General features: G+C 38.9%; 1 pseudogene; it reads right to left on the bottom strand.

Moving 5' to 3' along the window:
- On the bottom strand, nt 8,008-9,124 carry LOC107620423 (annotated as a pseudogene).

Genomic DNA, 11,192 nt, shown 5'->3' with positions numbered 1-11,192 from the left:
CGCCTGTCAGGTAAATCACACTACTGTTTTTTAGATGGTTACACTGGCTATTTTCAAATTCATATAGCTCTAAAAGATCGGGAGAAAACTACTTTTACATGCCCCTTTGGAACGTATGCATATAAAAGAATGCCTTTTGGCTTATGTAATGCACCGGCTACGTTTCAAAGATGCATGATGAGTATTTTCTCAGATCTTCTTGAGAATAGTATCGAAGTTTTTATGGATGACTTTAGTGTTTACGGTGATTCATTCGACCTTTGTTTGGATAGTTTAGCTAGAGTATTAGAAAGGTGTGTTAGTTCAAACCTTGTGCTTAATTTTGAAAAATGTCATTTTATGGTAAAACAATGTATTATTCTAGGATATGTTGTTTCTAATACTGGTATATCTGTTGATCTAGCAAAGGTAGATGTTATTTCTAGTTTACCTTACCCCTCTTCCGTGAGGGAAGTCCGTTCGTTTCTTGGTCATACAGGTTTTTACCGGCGATTTATTAAGGACTTCAGTAAGGTTACATTGCCTTTATCCTGACTGCTGCAGAAGGACGTTGAGTTTGAGCTGAGTGAAGACTGCATGGAAGCGTTTGATAAGCTAAAGATTGCGTTGACCCAAGCTCCCATTGTGAGAGGGCATGCCTGGAGTCGGCCGTTTGAGATAATGTGTGACGCATCCAACTATGCGGTAGGAGCGGCACTGCCATTTTAATGACGAGAATTTTGATGGTATAGAATTTCAGAAATAAATTCTCGTTGCAAGTATAGTTTCTAAACCAACAAACAATCCTCACATCAAACAAAATATGGTTGTCACTAGTTCAACCCCAATAAAATAACCGAGAGTATTAATCCCGGGTCGTTCTCCTTAGAAATTACAATGAAGTATTTTGTTATTGGCTATGAAGGAATGTTTTGGGGTTTTTGTAATAAGAGACAAGGAATGTAAATAACAAGAGAAATAAGCTAATAACTAAGAAAGCTCTTGGCAAGGAATGAGAATTAGAAGTCATATCCTCATTATCATCATTAATTATGACAAGAATTATCCATTGCTCCACTTAGTTAACCTCTAACTATGAAGGAAAGTCAAGTGGATATAATCAACTTGAATCCACAAGTCCTAGTCAAATCATAGTGAAATACTAGCTTTAGTGAAATTCAAGTCAACTAGCAACTTCCAATTATCAATCAACAAAAGAGTTTGATAACTCAAGAGTCTCCAATTACCCAACCAAAGCCAAGAGGAGAAAAATCTAACTCATAAATAAAGGAGACATTTCATCAAACACATAGAGGGCAATAAAAGTAAACATCATAAATTGAAAGAATTAAAGGAAGCTATAACTAATCAAAGCAAGAAATCAACAATAAAAGTTAAAGCAAACATCAAAAGACATGTAAATCATAAATTGCATTAAAAAGAAATGAAAATCAACAAGAGAGTTCATAAACTAAAATTGACAAAATAGAGGAATTAACAAGAGAAGTAGAATGAACTAAAGTGCTAGAACAATAAAAATGTAAAGGAAAACTAAATAGAAGGAGAAGGAGAAAGAGATCAAGATCTAAAAAGGAGTAAACTAAGAACCCTAATCTAGAGAGAGGAGAGAGCTCTCTAGAATTCTACATCTAAACTCTCATGAAAACTCCACTATGACTACTTAGTCCCTCTCCCTTCAATCCTTGGGTTCAATAGCATCAGAAATGAGTTGAATTGGGCCCAAAATGACTCAGAAATTGCTGGCCACGAGTTGCTCAAAATAGCCCACGTTGATCCTGTAACGCGCACACATGGGTGACGCGTGCGCATCGCCTAACTGCAAGGCAACTATGGCATATTTTATAGCATTTTGAAGCCTCGAATGTTAGCTTTCCAATGCAAATAGAACCGCCTCATTTGAACCTCTGTAGCTCAAGTTATAATCGTTTTAGTACGAAGAGGTCAGGATTGACAGCTTAGCAATTCCTTCATTTCTTCATGAGTTCTCTATTTTTACATGCTTTTCTCTTCACTTCTTCCATCCAATACTTGCCTTATGAACCTGAAATCACTCAACAAACATATCAATGCATCGAATGGAATTAGAGTGAATTAAAATTGGCAAATTTAAGGCCTAAAAAGCATGTTTTCGCACTTAAGCACAATTTAAGGAGAATTTACAAAACCATGCTATTTCATTGAATAAATGTGGGAAAAGGTGATAAAATCTCCCAAATTAAGCACAAGATAAACCATAAAATTGGGGTTTATCAACGCTGGCTCAGTGCAAAGGTAAGAACCCTTATATAATTGCTTATGCTTCTAAGACTTTAGACACTGCTCATTCTAATTATACTACCACTGAAAAAGAGCTCTTGGCTATTGTTTTTGCTTTGGATGAATTCCGAGCTTATTTACTTGGTACTAAGGTGGTAGTATATTCAGACCATGCAGCTCTAAAATATTTGTTAGCTAAAAAAGAGTCCAAACCAAGGTTGATACGTTGGATATTGTTGTTGCAAGAATTTGATTTAGAGATCAAAGACAGAAGTGGTTCCCAAAATTTAGTGGCGGACCACTTGAGTCGCCTAGAGCATATTAAAAGTGACTCCACACCTATAGCTAATTATTTGGTTAGTCATACCTTTCCTCCTAAATTTTTCTAAACATCAAAAGGACAAGCTTAAAAGCGAGTCCAAATATTATATATGGGATGACCCATATTTATGGAGATGTGGTGCTGACTAAATAATTAGAAGGTGTGTGCCACAATCAGAATTTCAGTCAATTTAGAGGCCTGCCACTCTTCTGAGAGTGGTGGACACTTTGGACCTCAAAGAACTGCTAGAAAAAATTTAGACTGTGGATTCTGATGGCCCACACTTTTTAAGGATGCTACTACTTTCTGTGAATCTTGCCTCCAATGCCAAAGGTTTGATAATATATCCAAGAGGTATAAGATGCCCCAACAACTTATGTTGTTTTGTGAAGTTTTTGATGTTTGGGGTATTGACTTCATGGGTCCATTTCCAAACTCTAATGGTTTCTTATACATATTGTTAGTTGTTGATTATGTTTCTAAATGGGTGGAAGCAATTCCTACCCATACTGATGATGCTAACGTTGTTGTTTCTTTTGTTCTAAATAATATTATCTGTCGCTTTGGATCACCACGAGCAATCGTGAGTGATCAAGGCACTCATTTTTGTAACAAGAGAATGACAGGTCTGTTAAAGAAACATAGGTGGCGACGGCTTACCATCCCCAAACCAATGGGCAAGCCGAGATGTCTAACAGAGAGATCAAGCGCATACTGGAGAAGGTTGTCAAACCTCATAGAAAAGACTGGAGTACTAGACTTGCAGATGCGCTTTGGGCTTATCGGACAGCTTACAAGACACCCATCGAAATAAGTCCATTCCGCCTTGTCTACGGAAAGGCTTGTCACCTTCCAGTGGAGGTGGAGCATAAAGCTTACTAGGTGGTGAAGGAATGCAACTCAGGATTGAAAAAAAGCTGCAACTACAAGAATTGGAGTGCCTTTGACTAGAAGCGTACGAAAACTCGAGGCTCTACAAGGAGAGGGTGAAGGCAGTGCATGATAAGAATATCAAGAGGAGAGAGTTTAGAACTAGGGATTTAGTCCTCCTCTATAACTCAAGGTTGAGACTCATGCCAGGCAAACTAAGATCAAGGTGGGAAGGACCCTATCGAGTGAAAAAGGCGGAACCATATAGAGTCTTCCACCTGAGTCACCCTTCAAGTCCCACCTTCTTCAAGGTCAATGGCCACCGCTTGAAGCTATACCATGGTGAGAAGATGAAGAACAACAAGAAGTTGGAGATCTTCCTCTTGGCGGATCCAACAATAGAAGAAGACTGAGCTTGTGGACCGTCCAACTTAAGGACGTTAAAGAAAAGTGCTACGTGGGAGACAACCCACCATGGTATGATCTTCCTTTTTTATTATCAGTGTTATTTTATTTTTATCAGTGTTAAATTCTGCATAATTACTTCTATTAGTTACTATTTTTATATAAAAAATGGGGCCTTCGACGCGCAAGCGTCTATAACGTGTACGCGTCGTATGAGAATGCGCAACAATGAGAAAACGAACAGAGAGTTGTGCGAGAGCTACGCGGGAGGGGTGCTTGGCGCACAAGCCACCTCATGCGTACGCGTACACCACGCATACGCGTCCCCTGCAGAAATTTCAACCAATGCGTAAGCGTCCTTGACGCGTACACATGGACATGAAAATCGGCGTAAACAAGTGTTTTGAACAGAGAGTTATGATGGCATCGCACGGGTAGTGTGCTAGAGGCACAAATCAACCCACGTATACACGTCTCTGACGCGTACGCATCGCTTTCATTCTTGGCTATCCACGTGTGCGCGTGAAGGACACGCACGCGTCGTTTGCAATTTTGGCCCCCATACAAAATGAACAGAGAGTTGTGCGTGCGCGAGGCTGGAATCGCGCAACTGGCACAACCATGGTCACGCGTACGCATGACCGACGCTTACGCGTCGCCTTAATTTGTGCTAACCCACGCGTACGCGTAGGTGACGCGTGCGCGTCATATGCGCCGTGTCACTTACTCAGCGCGCCGCCTAGATTTCAATTTTACTCACCTCTCTCTTCTTTTCCTAATCCTAATTCTTCTCCTTTCTTCTTCATTCTTTCCTTCTTCTTACTTCTTACTTCTTTCTTCTTTCCTTCTTCCACCACCACTGACAGACCACCACCAGAGACCGCCAACTCCGGCAGCTACAAATTCCTTTTCTTTTCGTCCTCCCTTCTTACTCTTCTCTCAATCTCACTTCCATTCCTCTCCCTATTTTCATCTTCTTCTTGAGGTTTCTTTTCTTCTTCTCTTCTACTCTTTCATTCTTCTCTTATTTATTGCAATTAATTAATTTATTTATTCTTAATTTTATATTACCTTAGTTATTTATAATTTTTTTTTATTTATCATGCATTTTTATGTTGGTGTTGGAGTTTTATTTGGGTGATTGTTTTGCTATATTTTAGCTTGTGTATATTATGTGGAGTAATTTGACAGTTGACATTTTATTTTGGGTCTCATATACACATGGATTAATTATTTTAATTCCTATTTTACATTGAACACCAAGTGTTTGTGAAAAAGCTCTAATGGCATTTTGAATTCTTTTCTATTTTACTCTTACACTTTAATGCCTCCTTTTCACAACCCTTGCAATCCACATGTATTGAGTATATCATTCACAATTGTCATCATACAAGTTCTCATGAGTTTGGTACATTTAATAATTGATGCTTAAGCTATGCTTCTCATGCCTATTACTTGCATGCTTTTAATCCTCTTGCATCTAATTGTTTTGATATGCCTTCATAATTTTAATTAATGTCTTCCATGCATGTTGTAGCTACCATGTATAAGACATTACTTTTCCTTTGGCATTCATTATTCCTTGGATTTTCTTCCTTCTGGTTGTTAGCTATCTATACTTGACATTACTTCTCTTTCTCCCTTCTTTAGGATGACCACTAAAAGAGGAAAGGAGAAGGCTTCTAAAAAGCCACCGACAAGAAAAGGAACCAAGAGAGCACCGGCTAAGGCGCCGCCATCTACAAGCATCAAGCAACCAACAAAGCGGGTGAAGAGGATTATCAAATTTGATGAAGCAGAGAAAGCCTTTCTCGCACGGGACTCCACACGGTTCACTAACCGTTACTGCGAGCAGATGTTCCCCATCCTAGCAGGGAGGAACTACAATAATGAGCATCTACTCATTCTTCCAACATATTTTGTTGATTTTGTGGAGCCCCGCATTGAGAGGAGACAGTGGGGATTCTTAAGGAGGCAGCCACGGGAGGCCAATCTATTATGGGTAGTTGAATTCTACTCCAACTTTCATTCGCCTACCCTGTAGTCTGTCTATGTTCGTCAGAAGCAAGTCCCTGTCTCCGAGGGTGCCATACAGAGAGTACTGGATCTTCCACCTAGCCCAGAGGGGTTGGATGACTATCAAGAGGCCCAACTTAAGTGCCAGATGTATCAGTTTGACTGGGATAGCGTCCTTGGAGTTATAGCCCAACCTGGCAGCATCTGGATCTATGGACAACACTAGTCAAAATTCAAGAGCATCTTAGCCCAAGCACTTACCTTGGAGGCTCGTGTGTGGGCATAGATTATGTCCCACTACATCTTTTTGAGCACCCACGAGTGTACCTTCACTGTGGACATGGCTGTACTCATCTGGTGCATTCTTACAGAGCAACCTCTCAACTTACCCTGACTCATCCGGCAGGCCATGGGACACGTGCAGATCACGGGGAACCTACCCTTTCCCGCATTGGTTTCAGATTTAGTCTCTGCGGCAGGAGTCTCCTATCGGGCAGGGGATACGAAGGTCATGATTCCCAGGGACAATCAGTATGTCCCAAACGGGAAGTACATCAGACCCCCACTACCTTCTGCGAGCCGACATCTCGGCCCATCTTTGGACATTCCTCCATTTTCTGCTCCACCATCATCCACACCTCCTACACCATCCACCACTCAGATGTTCCTTCAGATCCTTCAGAGGTTAGACCGACAAGACCGGTGGATGGAGCGAATAGAGCACCGCAACAAGCGCCGGTACACTTATCTGAAGGAGCTCATTGTCAGTACTCACCCACCTCCGGGAGAGAATGATACCCTGGATTCTACTTCCTATGCTAGTACGGAGAGCCATGACGAGCCGGACGGTGGAGGCGATGCCTCCAGCCCCACCTTGCTCCTTACTGATGGCACAGAGGACCGTGCCAAGCCTTATGTGTGGGGAGGTTAGTACCTAACTTCTGGAGGTAATCTCTCTCTCTTAACACCAATATGTTACTTTTCTTTTGTTAGATAGGATAGATTGCATGATAGTAGTTGCTTGCATGTATGTTCTGCTTGGTAGAAGTAATGAGTTTCTTTTCACGACCAAATTTTATATCATTTCACTAGTTCAAATTAAAATTTTTGTTAAACTTGTTGGAAGATTTTAAATTAGAACATGGTTTAGAGCTAAGAACACACAACCTGTGAGATTTTGAGCTTAATTATATGGTTACATTATTTAACCATGATTTTTTATTCTTGTGTGTTTTCTTCTCTATGATTGCAATCTTTGGTTTGTTCCATTCTATATGTCCATTATTTAGTGTATATTCATGCATATATGTGATTGAGGCCATTATTTGATATTAGCTCACTTATCCCAAATAGCCTACCATTCTATTTACCTTTATTTGCCACTTTGAGCCCTTTTAACCCCCATTCATTCTTTATATTACCACATTACTAGCCTTAAGCGGAAAAACAATTAATTATCCTATTGAATCTTTGGTTAGTTTAAGATAGTGAGTGTGTGTCAACTAAGTGTGGGGAAATGTGGGAACCTTAGGTTGATGAGAATGTGTTTTGTTTATTATTGACAATTATTGAGAATTTAGGTGCTACTCATGTGAAATTAGAGAAACCATATGCATTGATATACTATGCTTGCAATTATATATATACTAGTGTTAAACCCGTGCGATGCACGGGCTTATATTTAAATTTGATAAGTTAAATTAAAAATAATATTTTATAACCATATATTTTTTAAATTTAGTATAATACTATCATCGTTATTATATAATAAACGTGTTAAATATGTTATTTTATCTTTATTTAAAGTAAAATATAAATAGAAGAGTTTGAAGTTTATAATATTCTTGAACCATAAGGAGGGAGACATAAAAAAATAAGAAGATATATAACTGTAATAATAGCATGTTAATTTTACCCTAAATTTTATATCAAAAAGCTAATAAAAATTTATCGACAACCTAGTATCTTACTAACTTCATTAGAAAAGCAATTGGCATAGGATGTTGTGCTCCTTGTTACACATTTTATTTCAAATTTGAAAAAAGAGTTATAGATAAATTAGTTATATCTATAGTAAATATTTGTATAAAAGTGTAAATCATAACATGCTATTAAAATGAAAATAATATTATTCTTACCTAAATATTATTAAAAATCTCTTTGAACACGACATTTATTGTTGATGACTTTGGATTGCCGTCTTCGTCTAGAATTAAAACCCTGAGGCCACTGCGACTCTTAACTCTTGACAAAGTTGTCCATGGGTGAACACTGATTTTGGCAAATAAAGCTGTACATGTGATAGTGATTGACCCTGACTCATGTTAATGGTCATTGCAAAGCATACTGTTAATGAAAATTGTCTCCATTGGAACTTAAATGGCAATTCTGAATCTGAAGGGATCAAGTTTATTCTTGGAATGTACACTTTATTTCCAATATTTCTACCGGTCACTACCGTCGCTCCAATTACGTTGCTGCTAAGTTTGTTAACTATTAATCTTGTCCCGTTGCATAAACTTGAAGTCTGGTCTATGTTTCGCAGTAGCATTACAGCGACTCCTGGCTTCAAAGTCAACTTGTGATTGGGTAGTCCTGAACATTTGATGTCATTTAGGAACTCTGGTGTGAACCACTCTTGTTGTACATCTTCATTCTCATCAGCTTGACATGTTGTGTCAGAGCTCAAATACTCCTTTTCCATCCCTGGAAAGATTGTCAAGACGAAATCGTTTACCTTCTCGACACTCTCAAGCGTGGGTGCAAGAATTGCCCTACTCTGAAAATACCTGTAATCTGACATGTTTTGCAATAAATTTGGATATACAAAGTCTACCGAATGAGAGAGAGGGTCATCAGTAGTTGTAATCAATATATCATCTGGAATTTCAACTTCTGATTCATCACCAACAACAGAGCCAATATTTCCATTTCCAACATCAAGTATCCAATTAGCAAATCTCTTCATTTCACCTTCATCTTGATCCAAAGAAGACATTAGAAGCCTCATATTCGTATGCAGTTTCAGAACCTTACAAAATGACCACATATGGGATGAGTTAATAGCGGATGCCAATATATCATGTCTACTTCCTTTCGAAATCACCGGAAGTATCTGTCTGAAATCACCTCCTAGAACAACAACCTTACCACCAAATGGTTGATGTGTCTTATGTTGATCGGTAACTGACATAAGATCCCTGAGCGTCCGATCAAGTGCTTCAAAACGACAGTTGTACCTTCCCTCGCATACAACATATTGAGAACTCAAAATTGGATCATGTTTCGGACTTCTCTGATCTCTCCTCATACCACATCTTGACGTCGCAATGCCGGCAAAAAATTTCTGGGTCACCAATATCTATCACATCTAATAATCACCAAGATAATAAATTGTTTCAGTTATATCTGCAACAAATACTTTATATAAAAATATACCTTTCTTTTACCATGTTAAGTATAAAAATAATATTTATAAAAGATTACCGAAGAATGCAATTTATGGATTAAGAAGATGAGATCATATAATACAATTTCATTGTGCCAACCTCAAGATTTAAGTTTTACATGCATGTTAATCAAACAATAAGAATTACAATAAATCAATGTTCAAATACAAAAATTATAATATATAACCATATCTTAGTTTGAATTTTAAAACTTGAACACTAAACGATAATTTTTTGTTTATAAAAAGCATAACAATAGTAAATAATAAAGTGCTGATATTGCTACTTCTTAAATTACGTGTATTCTGTAACAGCCCAGACCACCCGCTAGCACAATATTGTCCGCTTTGGCACATAAGGCCTACGGTTTTGCTTTCCATGATAGGGATGATAGCCGAAGCCCCCCACACTCACTCGTCAAAACACGTCATGCTAGGGAGAGGTATCCACACCCTTATACGGCATGCTTCGTTCCCCTCTCCAACCGATGTGGGACCTTACAATCCACCCCCCTAAGGGAGCCCAGCGCCCTCGCTGACACATCGATCCAGGTTCCGGCTCTGATACCATCTGTAACAGCCCAGACCAACCGCTAGCACGATATTATCCGCTTTGGCACATAAGGCCTCACTGTTTTGCCTTCCACGATAGGGATGATAGCCGAAGCCCCCACACTCACTCGTCAAAATGCGTCATGCTATGGAGAGGTATCCACACCCTTATAAGGCATGTTTCGTTCCCCTCCCCAACCGATGTTGGACCTTACATATTCTCAGCAACATCGAATATGGCTGGGTATTCAATTTGCACAGAATCATCTAATATAGTCGTGTTTTCAGTAATATCCTCAACTTCTTCAAAAATATTTGAAAGATTTATAGTCAATTCCTTCAAGAATGTTTTTCTTTGTATCAGGTGTCTTTCTTTTTCAGCTATGCACACTTCTTCTAATTCTTTAGTATCTAAATTTGAATTAGATGTACTGATGAGCGAATATTTTATACGCTTTTTGGGGATAATTTCATATAGTTTTGAGTATGTTTTAGTTAGTTTTTAGTCTATTTTCATTAGCTTTTAGGAAAAATTCATATTTCTGGACTTTACTATGAGTTGTGTATTTTTCTGTAATTTCAGGTATTTTTCTGGCTGAAATTGAAGGAGCTGAGCAAAAATCTGATTCAGGCTGAAAAAGGACTGCTGATGCTGTTGGATTCTGACCTCCCTGCACTCAAAGTGGATTTTCTGGAGCTATAGAACTCAAAATGGCATGCTTCCAATTGCGTTGGAAAGTAGACATCCAGGGCTTTCCAGCAATATATAATAGTCTATACTCTGCACAAGGATAGACGACATAAACTGGCGTTCAACGCCAGTTCTCTGCCCAATTCTGGCGCCCAGCGCCAGAAAAGGATCAAAAGCTGGAGTTAAACGCCCAAACTGGCATAAAAACTGGCGTTCAACTCCACAAATGGCCTCTGCACGTGAATTGCTTAAGTCTCAGCCCAGCACACACCAAGTGGGCCCCAGAAGTGGATCTCTGCATCATCCATCATAGTTTACTCATATTTTTTAACCCTAGGCTACTAGTTTAGTATTTAAACAACTTTTAGAGACTTATTTTGTATCTCATGACATTTTTAGATCAAAACCTTGTATTCTCTGACGGCATGAGTCTCTAAACCTCATTGTTGGGGGTGAGGAGCTCTGCTGTGTCTCGATGAATTAATGCAAGTATTTCTGTTTTCCATTCTAACACGCTTGTTCCTATCTAAGATGTTCATTCGCGCTTAACTGTGATGGAGGTGATGATCTGTGACACTCATCACCTCCCTCAAATCATGAACGTGTGCCTGACAACCACCTCCATTCTATAT

This window comes from Arachis ipaensis, chromosome B10 (genome assembly GCF_000816755.2).
Source record: "Arachis ipaensis cultivar K30076 chromosome B10, Araip1.1, whole genome shotgun sequence".
NCBI classification, from domain to species: Eukaryota; Viridiplantae; Streptophyta; class Magnoliopsida; order Fabales; family Fabaceae; genus Arachis; species Arachis ipaensis.
Note: the sequence above shows the minus strand (reverse complement) of the source record. Positions and strands in the feature narration are given on the sequence as shown.